The 13,387-nt window shown below is 36.3% G+C and overlaps 1 pseudogene; it reads left to right on the top strand.

Moving 5' to 3' along the window:
• The window catches only part of LOC149144671 (uncharacterized), a 50,698-nt pseudogene extending 37,529 nt beyond the window's left edge, over positions 1-13,169 (top strand).
• Positions 13,170-13,387: the final 218 nt, after the last annotated feature.

Raw genomic sequence — 13,387 nt, 5'->3', positions numbered from 1 at the left:
TCTTGGCAAACTTGCATGATGTTGTTGATTACGTGCAAACATGGATGATGAGATACAAGAGAGCCCCACTTCACTTGCCTAAGATGATCAAAGCCAGAGTGGTCGATCTGAAAGCACGTATTCGGAGTCAAATCCAGAGCTGTGAAGAGCTCCTGCAACTCATCACTAGTATAAAGGCTTCCCATGCACGTGTATTCAAGAGTATAGATATTGTGGTGCACGCACATGTGATCCCATCTATTGGGACTCTCACACAGGGGAAGACAAGGGCATAGGTATGACTAGAGCTTGACTCATACTTCGACGATTTGATGCGCATTGCCACCAACCTGTTGGGTGTGGAGCCTGATTATCTTCTTTATTCAGAGGTATCACCACATTGGACCCCAGTTCGTAGTCGCCCGTAATATTTGTGCTGCAAGAGGGGTCCAGGGGGGTCACCAGCAATCTTTAGGAGCCCCCCCTTGGTGGGGGAACGGGGGTAGCGCCCCCGAAGCTAAAAATAGATGTAAAATTTCCTTGTAAAATGTTGTAATTTTGTAGTCAATCTGGGCCATTCATTAGGCGGAGACTGACAGTAGAAGTTATGTTTAATCTAGGGTTTTTTGCCCTAGATGTTGGGTGTGGAGCCTGATTGTCTTCTGTATTCAAAGGTATCGCTGCATTGGAACCCAGTTCGAACGTAAAATATTCGCTGCAAGGGGGGTCCAGGGGGGGGCGGCTGCGACCTTTGGGGAGTCCCCCCCCTGGTAGAGGGTTTTGGGGGTAGCGCCCCTGAAGCTAAGAATAGATGTAAAATTGCCTTGTAAAAGTATAGTAATTTCTAGTCAATCTGGGTCATTCATTAAGCGGAGATCTGACGGTAGAAGATATGTTTAATTTATGGTTTTTTTTTGCCCTAGAAGGCAACCCCTCACTATATGTGAGGGAATTGTATTGCATCTATGTAGATCTGTATTCAAAGCGAGAAATACAGAGGTGAGACTGAGAGAGAAAACAGAGGATATTACAGCGGATCTGCTGTAGGTTGTGTCTCTTCATTTTGCTAGATAATAGAAAGGAAGGACTGGCTATTCGGGGTGGACGTAGCCCAAACTGGGTGAGCCACGTATATTTGTGTCTCTCTGGTTTTATGTGTTTATATTTATGCAATATTCTATGTGTTCCATTGCTCTGTAATATATAATTTTCTAACACTATAAGGCAACCCCTCGCTATATATGAGGGAATTGTATTGCATCTATGTAGATCTGTATTCTGAGTGAGAAAGAGAGAGGAGATTGTGTGAGAGAGAAGAGGGAATTATAGCAAATCTGCTATAGGTTGTATCTCTTCAATTTGCTGGATAATATTAAAGGAAGGACTAGCTATTTCCCGTGGATGTAGCCCAAATTGGGTGAACCACGTATATCTTTGTCTCTCTTGTTTTATGTGTTTTATGTGTTTATATTTCTACAATATATTTTATGTGTTCCATTGCTCTATAATATATAATTTTCTAATACAAACCAGACTTTCCCATCAGTGTAGACATCATGCACAAGTATGTTGTTGGTCTGGTCGCATTGAAGACAATGATGTGCATGCTTTCAGACGAGTTGGACAAAGGAGCCCGAACAGTGTACCCGGATGCTATGGAGGCAAGAGTCAGGTTCCAGAAAGATGTCACCTTGGAGCACATGGACACCATCACGGACTACCGATCTTGGCATCAGTACACTATTGTTGATCATCGTGAGGATGTTGAAGAGTTGGACTTCCATGGTTGTCTAAGTCATAGTGATGTATAGCATGGCTTGCTCAAGCCATTTTGTCTCACATGGTTACATGTGCATTGTAATGTAACATCTTGTCAAGTGTAAGTCAAGTGTCAATAGTTGTATGTAACAGTCATAGAGTAGATGAAGAGTCATGAGGGTAGATGAACTGTCACAAAGGGGAATGTCAAGGATCACCCCACCCTTTTCTATAAATAGTCCCTCATAACTCATTGTACAGGCTTTTGGTCAGCCAAGCTTCCGATAGGACTATCTTAGAGAAATCCTGGACGGTATTGTAACGAGCCTTTGCTTCTCCACTACGCAGAGCTAGTACATCTCTTTTGAGGAGCAGGCTGTTGTGGATGTAACGTTCCGTTGTCGGAACTAGTGGTTGGACATGGATGTATTGTATGACTGGAACTTACACTTCTTAATATAACAAGATCCAACATGTTTCATGAATATGTTGTATTGTATTCTATGCTATCTGGTTTACTCTAAATTATATATGTATATGTTTTCTTACGCATGCATGTATAGCTTTCTATGTATGTATGTATGTATGACTCTTTCTGAAATGTGTTGTTGGTTTAACCATCACTTTGGATTGCTAGCTAACTTGCTTGCCATGTTGTGATGCATCTTTGCTCGTGTGTTCCCTTCTTAACTCCATGCTATCATAGGTTTCCAAGGGGCACACTCATCTCAACCCCCATGTGTTAGAATCTCTCATGCTCCTTCCTTGGCTCACTGCAACTGTCACACCCTTACTACCACAGAGTTATCTTACTTGCATCTGTGTGAAATCATAATCAAGGCATTACCATACAAACCACTGCTGGGACTCCCACACCAAACATCTGAGGTTTAATTGGGACTTATTACCGGGGAGATCCCCTGACATGTTGGCGGGTCCATCACTGTCAACAAGCCTATAGCCTTAAATCTATGCTCTCGACTTGGAACTACAAACTTTAGGTTTTCTAGAGCCCCCCACTAAAATAAAATAAAAACTTGTTTACATGATCTTTATTTTATTGGTTTGGGCTTAGTTGTTTATCCCATCTTTGTGTCCCCACACTTTGTTAATTTATTTGTGGTGTCATGGAAGCAATTAAGAATATTATTTAGTATTATGAAATTCTAAAGCTAGCTTGATGTGAAACCAAATATCTGTATGACCACTTATGTTGGACCAAAGTCACGAGGTTCATTGAAATTGAACATTAAAGTTGAAAGTTGTTTAACCTAAAGGAAAAGTTCAAATTTGTCTAGGTTCGACCCTATTACCTACCATTTCATTGGGTACTATAAAGGGGTAATCATGGTATCCATGTTTAAGGATCTGATTATTACCAAGTTCGAGGTTCATCATTGTTATCCTTTATGAATTATGCACTCTTGCATTCATTGACTGCACATAATTGCAAGTATTTGTTATGCAAATACACCAAAATCCATCATGTGAGTCCTTGAAAAAGGATATTATCTACCCATTATTGACTGATAATGGAAGGCCTCATAATTTTGACCATATATGAATATTTCATGGATTGAGGAGAGGTGTACTATTCTAAGATCCAATCATGGCATGGTTCGACATTGCCTTATACCATTGTAATTGAAACAATTGATTCAATTTGTGTTGAATGCACAAATTCACCCAAAGACACGTGATTAACTTGGAGTAAACTTTCTGACACCATCCCTTTTCTTAAAAACAATCTTGAAAAATTATGGTCATTTTTCATCCAGCATACCCTAATCACCCTAGTACTTTGGCCTATGGCAGGCAACCTTCTTATTCATTTTCCATCTAGATAATGGGAGACACAAGCTCCCTTTGTTATTTGTAACTTCTCATTTATGACTTTATTATGTCATGCACCTAGTTCAGTATCACACTTTCAACGCGATTCAAATTAAAATCTGGCTCCACAAATAGCAACAAAATCATTGTCTTCAAGAAGTAGTTTTAGGACCACTCAAAGTTACCACTCAAGATTGTGGGTAACGTTTGCCTCCAAGTTGGAGACAAGTGTTCTTTCTGGAAGCGCTTGAGAATCTTAGAATTTCATCCTTACCACAATATTTATAAAGTGAAATTTGTGATCCAGTGTAGCCCCCTCAAGCTCTCAAGGAAAAAGTATCATTTTCTTATGTTATATTATTATACAAAATAGGGAAATGTTAAAATTTTCATGCTTGTAGGCTATAACATTGTTTGATATTGTCTTAAAAAGCTAATTGAAGCACCTTTTCAACAAAATTAATTTCAAGTTTGTATTTACGTGAGCTGCCACATATCTTTTCTCTAACAAACCTTACATACCCTTATGATAATAATGATTTTTCATTATAGGTATACTTGTGGTTTCTTCCTTTTGATGAATTGAAGAAAAGAAGGCCTACATATTCCCACAAAATAGTGCATCTTTTGCTAACTAAACAAGGATTATGTGTACAGTAGTATCTATCTTTCATTATGTTTGGTTCATTTATATGAACACATATTGATGTATAGTATGTTTCTCCTTTCTTTGGAGTAGACTCACTAACCTTGATAGTTATTCTTGAGACTTTGCAAATATGAACCCTATTTACACTTAGTTCAGTGTCATTGATGGCATGTTTTCTTAGGACGGTAGAAAATCCTTCAATAACTATTTGTTCTAACAGTTGTGATGCATAGTACAACAAAGAACATTAAAAAAGGTATTCTAACAGTATGCAACAAATTTGCAATGTCTTTAACAACCAAGGGGTTTGCTTTAGTCTTGATGATTATTCCCCTTGTCATTTCAATTCTGGTTCTACTAGAGAATTATGAGTTGGGCGTCACCACATAATTGAATAATGAAACATTTATCCTCTCAAAGAATTCAGAGACACATCTTTGTTGTGTATCTTCATCACCCTTGTGGCATGGGTTGCCTCATTTTAATTTCCTTTCTGCTTGAAAGGGTTGTCCCATTTTGATCTTTACATCATTTTGAATCTTAGGGGAAACATAGAAGGCACATCTATTTGGATGTTTAAAAATGGTCCAAATTCATATTCCAGGAAACTAGAGATGTTATTATCAAACCTATCATTGATTTCCGCATAACCATTTCCTTTTTTGGTCCTGAAATAATCACCAAGATCTTCGGAATTGCGTGCTTGTTCCTCATCCTTGTTGCTTGTGCATTATGGGTGTTCTCCTACCATAATAACCACTTTATCTTATTGATATATGTTGTTGAAATTACCAAGGCCATTATCTATTTTCATTGCAGTAGTATTTTTATGCTCAAATTTCAAATAACAAACAACTATCTCTATATGTTTCTGATTCTGAAAAAAATATTTCAAGTCACCAATATTTATAACCACTAGGTTAATGGACTATTTACTTATGAAACAATCAGCGCCCTGTGCATCTTATGTGTCATCCAGGACAAGTGATCACCATGACTCTCATCATCCATAGTATAACAAGGGTCTTCATCAATGTCTTTGAAATTCAATTGTTCTTCAATTCTTAATTCACAAAATTTTCCCTCAATGGTATTTTGAGGCCCTTGGGGAAATCATCATTTGTCTATCTTTTTGTTGGTTGCTCCTCTCTCTCCACATCACCTCTATTTCCCATTATCCAGTATGGAGATATGTTATTGGAACTCTTGTTTCCAATAGGAAGGGGGAGGATAGATTTGTTACGATGGAGAGAACAACATGGCTCAATCCAAATTTTGGGCATATTTTTTCCTTCAAATAAATAAATTCATTATTAGAACCTGAAGTATAAATCTAGGAAACCTCGTGTTTCTCTTCCTGAGTTGAAGCATGAGTGTTATAATTTGTGTGGCAAGAAACATTACCTTCTTTAAAAATTTTATCATATTTATAGTGGAACTCGTGAACACCTACAATTCCATCATGCCCAATTTTTGTCCATAAATAATTGGTAGAATATGGATTCCTTCTTTGTTAAGAATACTCTCAGATTGCATCAAGATAGTTCTACCTCTATCAATAATTTATTGTCACTTATTGTCAGTCCCAGTACAATGATCATAGTGTGTAACATTAACCTCCGAAATTTCATCAGCTTCACTAAAAGCAAAACTATTTTCATTCATATGATGATCAGCTTCAGTGTTAGTCTGACACAAATTTTGGTTGTACTTCTCATCAAGGCCTCCTACATGCATACATTGTATTTGACATTCTATTCCTGTTAATTAATTATCCTTGAATCCTTAGCTTGCAGGTTCGTCATTCTCCTTTACAAAAATTGTGCTTGAAATTTTAGGATTCTCTATTATTATTTCTCCTTTGTTACCTTCAAGTAGACCAAGAATATTTCACTTCTGTAGGGCTACCAATAGCTCCTAATATGTGTCTTCAGAACATTTACTTGTAATTTGATCATTCTTGGGCTTAAAAATGAGTGCTTCATTTCTAGATTGCTCTTCTGTTGCTTTGTAATCCTCAATCCTTTCATTTTTCTCTTCGAAACAAATGTCAACAACACTATCATCACCATCTTCATCCTATCCTTTAGTGTCATACACTGGAGGGTATTCAAAATTCACAAAATAATATTTATGATTCTCTTGTTCCAATGACAGACTAAGGGTTTCGCCACTTGCAAATTTAAAGGCACACATTTTTCTTGCAGCAGTGCACAATAATTTGTCATTTAGGTCATCCTCATATTTATCACAATGGTGATCAAAATTTGAATTGTCGCATTCATGAGATCTAGTGAATGTGAATTCTATCATATGGCTAGAAACAAACATAGGTTGCTACAGGCTGGAAATACAGGTTGAAAAATGTTCTTCCATAATTGCTTCCCCAACATATCTTGACCTATTGACTTACATAACCTCATAGTTTTCCCTTGGAAATTAATTATCAAATATATGTTATTTCCATATAGCCGCTCCTTACCCTCCTCTGGAAAAATGTGCATGTTATCAATATTTGGAAGAGCCTTGATACTTCATTACCCTCATTACCCTCTCTTTCAGACTTGAGGTTCCATTACCTTCAAAGAAGTAATTTAGAATGAAATTTTAAGAAATTCAGGCCCTAAATTATTTTGATATAAGTGGGTGTTCTTTATTAATATCTTATTTTTATAGAGGAACATGATTCGACTGTGACAAAAAACATTCCTATTGCTAATGCATACAGTCGTTCCCTATCTTTGGATATGAGCTCATCCCCTTCCTCTATAGTAGCTTCAACTCCACTAGCTTTACCTTGTGCATGTATGTATTATACATTATTTATTAATGCTTGAATGATACAACCAAGGAAATTTCTCCAAGTTAAACCAAAGATATTTGTGTTTGGGATTGGGTATGAAGCGAGTAGCCCATCTCCATGGGATAAATATAACATTTAGTGAAGTGTTTTTCATCTGAGGAATGAGAGTTCCATGGGATCCACTGGATCCCAGAAATTTTACAAAGCATGATTGTTTATGACAGGTTTGCATACATGCCCTGACTCTCTTAGTAAAATTCTTGAAAATAAGAAAGCCCACAACTTGGAATAATTTGTAGAATACGAGAATGAACTGGGTAGGCTATACGCTCACATCTGTATGGGCCATAAATGCAGGCTTTACATTGAGGAGACACGGTTGAAAAGACGTTGACAGATGAACTCTTCATCGGTCATTTGAATTTCAAACATGTACACATTGGGAAGTAGATACTATGTGTTATTACATTCATCAGTGATTTTGTAGGACTTTGGCAAATGAATATTGGGTTATCACTCTCATCACTACTCTAGATCTTCCATCTTAAGACCTAGATAGAATTAGGATGGGAGTTGCAGGTCTGTCTATTATGCTTCTACAAATGTGGTAATTTCAAGATTCACAGTGGATGTTTTTTGGGCTAGTTGTGCAATTCTCCTTTCAGAATGGACAACAATGGGGCTGAATCTAGAAGGCCAAGTAATCTTTTCATGGATGCAGAAATTGAATGGAAATAGAGGATCATCACTAAGTACATGGAATCCTTAATCCTAGAGACCAAAATTCTTGCAAATGGAGTGGCATCTCATGTTCTTCACAAGATTTGGCTATTGGTATCTTTATGTATTCCGTATAACTCTTAGTTAAAGTTACTCCATAGTTTTCAACTCTTAAATATCTTCAATCACTTGTCATGTTTGCAACCAATCTCACTGGTACACTTCCAAGAGATTGGAGATTACAACAACTTAGTGTTGTTATATCTCTATGGAAACAAGGTAACAAGAAGTATACCCTCTGAGATTGGTAAGCTCGAGAATCTCTAGACCCTTATTCTCAACCCCAAATAACATGAAGGAACCCGCCCTCCAAATATTGGCAATTTCTCTAGTCTGCTCGATTTACTTATATTTGATAACCGAGTGGCAAGATAACACCAAAGCTTGGCAAGCTATCGAACTTGAAAGGTCTCCATGGAGGTGGGAATCCAAACATTGAAGGTGAACTACCTCCTGAACTTGGCAACTGTAAGAATCTTACTATTTTGTGGCTTACATAAATAAATATTTCAGGAACAATTCTTCCTTCATTTGGATCATTAAGAAAATTGCAATCACTTGCACTTTACACAACTCTGCTATCAAGATCAATCCCAGTTGGGCTGAGCAATTTTTATGAACTTGTATATCTATATCTCTATGGAAATATTATGTCGGGTTCTCTACCCAAGGAGCTTGGTAGGCTGCAAAAGTTGGAAAATCTTTTTCTATGGAAAAATAATTTGGTTAGAAGTATACCATCAGATCTTGGCAACTGCAAAAGCATGGAGGTGATAGACCTATCATTGAACACTTTGCCTAGAAGCAGTCCTAACACAATAGGCTACTTGAGGAATCTGGTTGAGCTTCAACTGAGTGTTAACAATGTTTCTGGTTCAATACCTTCTTCCTTTGTTAATAGTCTTTCTCAGCTCCAACTTGATAGCAACCAAATATCTGGAGAAATACCTGATACAATAGGATAACTAAAGAATATGATGTTGTTGTTTACTTGGAAGAATAGGTTGAAAGGAATAATTCCTACTAGTATAGGTAACTGCAAAGCACTTTAGGCTTTATATATTATTGACAATAGACTAACTGGAATCATTCCTTCAAGCATATTCCAATTGAAAAACGTCACAAAGTTGATTGTTCTGTCAAATGATCTCATTGGATCTATTTCTCCAAATATTGAAAGTTGCAAAGCTTTGATTAGGCTTCGGCTGGGTGACAATAAGCTTAGTGGGGAAATCCCAAAAGAGGTTGGGAAACTAGAAAACATCCTTGAAATGGCAGATAATCAGTTTACAGGAACCCTTTTTCCAGAAATAGGAAGATGCACTGCACTTCAGATGTTGGATCTTCATGGAAACATACTTACAGGTAATCTGCCAAGCACACTTGGTTTTCTGAAAAATATTCATGTATTGGATTTATCAGTGAATATGTTTGTGGGTTCCATACCCTCTACATTGGGAAATCTCATTTCACTGGACAAGCTGGCAATGAATGGAAATGATTTGTCTGGAGTGATACCAAGAGAGATTTTGTTGTGCACTAAATTATAGTACCTAGACTTGAGCAACAACAAATTGACTGGTGGCATTCTTTTCTGAGATTGGAAGCATAGAAGGATTGGACATTGCAATGAATCTCAATTGGAATTATCTCTTGGGGCCCATTCCATTAAAGTTTTATAGACTCACAAAACGGGCAGCCTTGGATATATCTCACAATATGCTAGTTAGGAATTTGAGTATTCTTGGCCAACTACCAAAATCAAGTGTCTCTGAATGTTTCATACAATAATTTCTCTGGCTATCAGAGAATTTCGCAAGCAGTTTATATGGAAATGCAGGTCTTTGTACTTCGTGGACTGATAATTGTTTTGAATAACTAGGGGCTAAGTCCCCTGAAGGGAATTCTAGAGTTTTTAATGTTAAGATAATCATAGGCCTTTTGTTTAGTGCTATAGGAATGATGTTGTTTCTGGAGATATGTGTGTTGATAAAAGCTAATAAAATGCATCAACAAGAGTTTGAAGATTCAGAAATGGGTGGCCATGGCAAATGACACTGTTCCAGAAACTCAATTTCTCTTTAGAATATGTTGTTGATTATCTGGTTTGACAACAATATCATAGGAAAACGTTGTTCAAGTGTAGTTTATAAGGATGAAATTACTAACAAATATTTCTTTGCAGTCAATAAGCTTCAGGCTTCAAAGAAGGAAGGACAATATATCAAAGACTCATTTGGTGCAGAAGTGAAGACATTAGGCTCTATCAGAAGTGAAGACATTAGGCTCTATAGGTGAGACTTCTTGGTTTTTATTCCAACAACACAACCAATATTCTCATGTGCAATTACATGCCCAACGGAAGCTTGGGTGGTTTATTGCATGAGATGAGAGTATCACTGAACTGGGAACACAAATAGAATAGCAGCATAAAGGATTGAGTATCTACATCACCACTTCATACCAACAATCATTCATCGTGACATCAAAGCTAACAATATATCGTTGGGTTGTCATTTCAAGCATGACCTTGCATATTTCAGCCTTGCCAAGCTCGTCAATTCCTCTAACAATTACACCAAATCTTCAACAAATGTGGTTGGATCCTATGGGTATATTGCTCCCAATATGTATTGTTAAATCCTCCGTTGTGTTCATGTGTTATTAAGAACTATTTATAGGATTTGTTTCAGTAAAGGATAGGGAACTTAAAGATATTTGTTAGGCCAAAACAAAGCATGACAACTATATGCACATAATTTACCAAGAATTTCATGTTGTAGCATTTTGTACATTCATAATTCACCTTTAAGGTCGTTAATCAATAATCTCACGTAGTTATGTTTGTATGTAATTTATCGAGCATTTCATGTTGTAGCATCTTGTACATTCAAAATATGCCTTTTTAATGTTACATTTTTAATATTCTCTTTATACATGTTTCTTATAATTCTCCTATCATTTATTGACCTTTTAATACTCCCAACATAAAACATTGACTTCATGTATAACAAGATGAAGTAGGGAATCGAGTGCTCCAATTTGTGAACCATTCTAAGAAAATCATTTTGGTTATAAAGCCCTTAGATTTAGTCTGTCTCAGATGTTCGTGTTGTATTTTCACCTTAATGCCTACCAATTATTGCCTTAACCATGGTGGATTTCGACCTCACTAGTGAAACGAGGCCCCATTGCAGTCTGGTCTGGTTGACAAATACCATCTACAGTAAAAAAAAATCTCAGTTGTGGCATGCATATAGTTTTGGCTTTGAAGGTAATTAGTTGTACAATGTTAAAAACAATTATACAAAGTAGAATATGAAAGAAGATTCCATTGTACCTAATACCACTTGGTGTTGTTTATGAATGAGAACAAAATACCTTGCTCCTATATGGGATATTAAACTCCCACTCGTATGTTTTGTTATGGAGCAATCAATGTTGAATCAAATGTGTGATATAAAACATGCAAAATTCATAAAGCACGTTACCATCTAGTTTATCCTTTACCATGAAATATTATATTGCAAATTAAGCTATTTATAAAACCCCGCATTCTATTATATATATGATACAAACTTTCTGATTGTTATGCTTTTGGGCTAGTATTCCAGAGTTGCATAACTTTTTCTTATAATTTTTATATTAGCCTCTAATTGTGTGAATGTGATACCATGCCAGATAGTTGAGTTTCAATGTTTAATATGGTTACTTGAACTTTTCATACAACTTTAAATTGTATGCAGTATACCTTTGTTTAGGAGCAACAGGGACCTTTTGTCTATGCTCATGCTCTGGAGTCTAACCTAGTATAGAGCTATTATACGTAGGATCAAATTTTGTTGAGTATAGAGTTATTGTATGTGAGGAAAGTTGTTGAGCTTCTTAGAGTTGGTTTTGTTACCTAAAACTTGTGTGTAATTAGATTGCAAATTTTGGAATATATAGGAAAGTCTATAGAATTAGGGAAGTCAATGGTTTGTCTTCACTCATGTCGGTGGAATTTCCAAAATATTTTGAAATCTAAAATTGAGATAAGGATGGCCCTTTCCAAAAAAAATTGGCACATTACTTGTTGAACTTCTTATAATTAGTTTTATTCCCTAAAGCCTAAGTGTAATTAGATTGCAAATTTTGGAATATTTAGAAAATTCTATAGACATAAGCGAAGTCAATGGTTTGACTTCACTCATGTCCGTGAAATTTCCAAAATGTTTTAAAATCTACAACGAGATAAAAACGATCCTTATCCAAAAAAAACATTGCACTTGCAAGTTTAAAATGCCTTTATACCAATATAACATATATTGTGCAGACTACCTCATTCCCAAGGGCTGGGAGTTCATGCTACTTTTCAAAAACATTCATCAAGTTCCATAATTCTTTCCAAATCCTCATACATTCAATCCTTCCAAATTTGAGGTTAGTGAATGTGATGATTTTAGAATGTTTGGAATTTAAGGAGCATTATATATATAAATATATATTCATTCTAGGGTTTACAGTGGGCATTAATGATTTTTTTTTATTATAACTGTCAAGGGTTTGCAGTGGACATTAATGAAAATTTGTGATTTTAACCATCTGCTTTTCAAGATTTACAGATATATTATTTACTTCAAACGGATTAAGGTTACGTCTTTGTTACTGTAGATAGCTCCAAAAATGAACACATTTCTTCCCCTTGGGAGTGGAGTCCATCCATGCCCCAAGAATGAACTCGCAAACTTGGACATGCTTATCCTGATCCACAATCCCACAACCAAGTATAGGTACCATTTCTACTAGTATTTGATTCCCTAAATCTATTGAAAAACATAAAAGCTACGAAATCAGATTTCTAGATCATTTCAATCCTGAAGCTTTCAAGATGCGGAATAGAAATGAGCTTCGACTAACAAACATGCATAAAACTTCCAAAAAAAAATTACACCCATCCCCATCAGTGCACTATACACATACCTCGCTACGTCATGGATATAAAGGTGGCTAAAGTAGAAAGGAATATGTTGACAATATTTTAGGCATTATATTTTGTAAATATTTGCCTAGATTTGGGAGGCCTTTCACAAATATAATGGAAATTTTCCTAGAAGTACAAGGTTATCAACAGATGAATATATACTCATGAAAATACTTGACTGTAAGGAGAAGTATATAAGAAAATATTGTCAGGCGGAGCCATGGTGGTGGATTTCTTGTTTGTTTATCGTTAATGGTGATCTATCAAGACTTTTTTTTTTTACTTCATGCAGGTGGGACGTTGTGGGCACTGAGAGTAGAATTCAATATGGCCCCATCCCTGTTCCCAAACAAGGAATTCCAGTAAAAGTCAGGCCTAAGGCTGAAAAATATCTAGGCACATGATCGTCCTCACCACGTACTTAGTAGTTCCAATTGTAATAGTAGTAGTAGCAGGAGACACAAATATCTAAGATTTATGTGCGACTACATAAGATTTATGTGAGACACAAACATTTAAGTCATCTATGGGACTTTGCACTATTTTCATTTTTACGTTGTAAGGCGTTCTCCTCTGAGAACAACTCCCCCAACTGCCACTGTGTATGAGAATGCACTATCAA

The sequence above is a fragment of the Pinus tabuliformis genome, chromosome X, assembly GCF_031772625.1.
Source record: "Pinus tabuliformis cultivar Carrire ecotype Pingquan chromosome X, CPIR1, whole genome shotgun sequence".
NCBI classification, from domain to species: Eukaryota; Viridiplantae; Streptophyta; class Pinopsida; order Pinales; family Pinaceae; genus Pinus; species Pinus tabuliformis.
The sequence above is the reverse complement of the archived record's forward strand: the minus strand, read 5'-3'. Positions and strand labels throughout refer to the sequence as shown.